This window comes from Porites lutea, chromosome 8 (assembly GCF_958299795.1).
Source record: "Porites lutea chromosome 8, jaPorLute2.1, whole genome shotgun sequence".
NCBI lineage: Eukaryota > Metazoa > Cnidaria > Anthozoa > Scleractinia > Poritidae > Porites > Porites lutea.
This window is the reverse complement of record NC_133208.1, coordinates 10,773,261-10,777,086: the sequence shown is the minus strand read 5'-3', so window position 1 is coordinate 10,777,086 and position 3,826 is coordinate 10,773,261.

The following is a 3,826-nucleotide window of genomic DNA, read 5'->3' as shown; positions in this document are numbered from 1 at the left end:
TCTTTTGTTTTCTGTTTGTGATGTGCATTTTTGACATTTCATCCTCAGACGTACAAGCAAGGGAATGGGGGGGGGAGGGGTGGTAGGGGTGTGTCCTACCCCTTCCCTTATCAGTGCATTATCTATGCTGCACTGTTTTGGTAACCTGAAACCTGTGATCATGTTTGATGTGCATTACATGATGCATAAAGTGGTTCGGGACATGACACTGCCTGGACAACTGAGACGTCATACAAAATGAAGGCCGCCATCTTGGAAACATAAAATTCATTTAATTACGTTTGTCACTATAATCCAGAATTAATCGCAATGTACCTAAAAAAAACTCCTTCACTTGTTGTTTGAAAAAATGAAACATACGGGAGACAGGCAAATTTTTCTCTTTAAATACATTTCCACAATAATATTAACAAGAACGCTCTGGGCAGCGTTGAGTCTCGCTTGTTTGTAGATAAGATAAGAAGTGAGGAGGCGAATAGAGTGCGAGCGTTCGTCACTCGGGGGGGGGGGGGGGGGGGTGCTCCGCATATAAAAGGGCTTGCGATGCTCTTCGTCTTGCTTAGGCCGGGATGTAAATTTCGGATTTTGGTCTCACTTACGGTGTTCTGGGCAAAACGGTATTATATTTAGCCGTGAAGGTCTTGTTTAGGGTTGCATGTGAAAAAATATAAAAATAACAACATAGTCTCTCAGGGGTCAAAAAAGCTTGGGCTACGCTCGGATCGATCTCTTGTAGGGGTTTAATTCAAAATTTCCGACAAGCATCCCCTTGCCTTTCATATGCAGAGTCGTCCTCCCCCGGGGTTCGTCATAATTCCTCAGAGTCACCGAGAGCAAGTGAAAAAGTTGAATTATGATTTCAATCTACTGCACAGGGTCCAGAGGAGTTGCGTGTGAATAAATTAATTAATTATTTAAAGTCTCATCTCGAAAAATGTTTATACCTGTCGCTTAGCACGATTAATTAGCCCAATGGGATCTTTTTGAATCTACTGTAAAGGATTTCTTTGCTTTTTACCCGATCCAGATCGACTTTGTTGTTCGCCATTTTGAAAATCAATACAGTAAAACCCTGCATACAAGAACACCCATTTTCGGGGTTCAGGCTGATTGGGTTCTTATATATCGGGTATTTTAGCTGTAATCAGCCTGAAAGTGTTCTTAAGTGTTCTTAATTTTTTACTTCTAAAAAAATATAAGGGATTTACTAACTATGTTGAAATACATAACTTTGAGAGAAAATTAAACTTGCATTTATACAGAGATCTTAGTGCAATACCACAGTAAAGCTACAGACACTGTTCTATTAAACTGAAAAGGGAAGAGTTTTTATATATAAGAACAATTTTCAATTTTCAGGCTGAATGTGTTCTTATATATATGCTCCTTTTTTACCAAATTTCAGCCTGGGTGTTCTTAATCCACATGTTCTTGTATGCGGGTTTTTACTGTAACCGCAAGCTATATTCTCGTTGGTGCACAGCAGTTCGTCCGAAGGGTTACGGAAGACCGTCGCCCAAAGGGCGACCGAAGCGCGAAGTGGCGAGCAAAAAAAGGATAAGGGAGGATACTTGTACCACGTGACTTAGTTCGTTATGAACCGCATCTCTCGGTGACGGAAGTGAATGAGACCGGAAACGCAAAAGCAACAGACCGCTGCTAATTCGAGAATCAAAACATCAGCTGCGGAGGGAGTTTTAAAGATCTTAGAGATCTATGCGAAGGCAACAGAGTTTTAAGTGAAGTGAAGATCTTTCAAGACTGATCATTTGTTGTGTACATGCCAACAGTCTTCGATGTCTTTAAGCAGGTTTCGCTTGTGTAAAGGCTTCCCACTACCCAGTCGCAAAACGAACAACCAAAGACGCAAGAGGTAACATTGTTGGAACCACCGAAGAATATTATTGCTCAGTCGTGATGACGTTTTATTGCAATAGTGCACACGACCTGTAACTCACTACCCGTAATAATTTAAAATTTTCCAAACCAAACTAATGAGTTGGGCTTAACGTGATACAGCATTGCACAAAAACATTACATTCATAGACTAAAGAAAATCGCTTAGTTATTCAGATCCAGAAGATACTTTGGAGAAAATTGGAACCCTTATTCAGCCGTAATAGAAAGCTTCAACATCATGCTTCAAAATAGTCTGCTACACAGTCGTTTTTTAAGGTCGTCACGCAACGCTCTTCCCCGCTAATAGCCACAGTAAATCGATATGTGTGTCATGATCTCTCAGGGTGAAACATGCGGGTAAAATAAAAGTTACTTAGTGAAAATGTAGAACCTTCCAGAGCATAATCTACCCAGTAGACGAAAAAAACTTTATTGGAACGAGCAGCATTTTGGCATGAGGTAAAAGTCGTTTAGGTTTACCATCTCCTTTTATTGCTCTGATCTTGAACACATTTACTTTACTACGTCATTTCCGTCATCATCTGTTGCGGTGGACAGCAAACAGAAGTGCTGTCTCGAAGCCGTAAATTTCGGTCGCCGAAAATGAATTTGAATTCTTTTTTATGCCGTTTTCCTACAGTATTTCGCAAATACATAAGAATTCTAGATCAGGTTAGTCAAATCAGGCAATTTCATTGAATTTCATTAGAGTTTCAAAGATTCGAAAATCGGCCCCAGATTTTGTTTCCTCGACATTTATCATCGCCTGTACAATAATATTAATGATGTACAAAATATCAAGTTGTTCGTTACAATTAAGTATCCAGCATCATGAAAAAAAGGAAAAGAATCAGGCTGTTGAACACGAGAGGTAAATTAACGACGATTTGCTTGTTGTTTTTTACCTCATCATCGAAGTTCTGCTCATGAACAATCTTCCTTGTTTCAACATCTGATGTATTCAATTCTTTCAAAGTTATCAACGCTTTCAAACGACAGAATTCTTGGAACGACCCATTCCGAAAACGCTCGACAACTTTTCGTGTGGGTCTACCACGAATGGTGTGTGGATTTGTAACCGACATCACCGTATAATCCATTAATCTTTGTAAATTTTTCTTCTCAAAACATAACATTCAGACAATTGCGCGTTGTTTTTCGAAGCGTTCACTGAGATTGAGAGCATCGTGTCGATTTTCATCCCCAGATTCTGCGCTACCATGACCCGGAACACTTGTTTACAAAACCATTCTTTTTGTCACGTTTAGCTGTACAGTATTTACTTTTTCGCACGTGAAGGTCAGAACCAAATTACCATAAGATCCGAGAGAGCACGTTTTCAAAGTTTTGCTTTTTGTTATGTCTGTTGTGCACTTACGATTTTGTCGGCTTACTATGTCATATAAGCATGAAACGTAACCTGTTTTAACGAAAAATATAAAGTCTGATTTCTTACATGGAAGAAAAGCACTTAAACGTGATAAACATTGCGCGTTATTCCAGTCATCCCTCAAAATAAACCACATGCTCATCACGAGACTCATTTTCATACAATAAAAGTCGTCACGATTCTTATCCCCAGTTTCCACGGTCTTCGCTAGGAACGCGGGGCCTACAAACTAGGTCCCACCGAAAAAAAAAAAAAAAAAAACGAGTGCATTTTCAGAGTCTCGCTTTGCTTAAGCAAGCTCGACTAATTAAAATAAGGTCTCAGCTAAACTCTCCCCTCCCTTCTCAGTGATTCAAAGAACAGTTCTTATATTAAGGGTGCGTCAATCCGTCAAGAGGGACAAAAATTAGTCACTCCTGTGAAGAGACACCTGTGTGACAAGAACAAGCTGTTGACTTTAAAAGAGTCAGTCTGAAGTCCAATGACAATTAAATTGATTGACTAAATTGGAGGGCCCTGTCAGTCTTAATATTGATA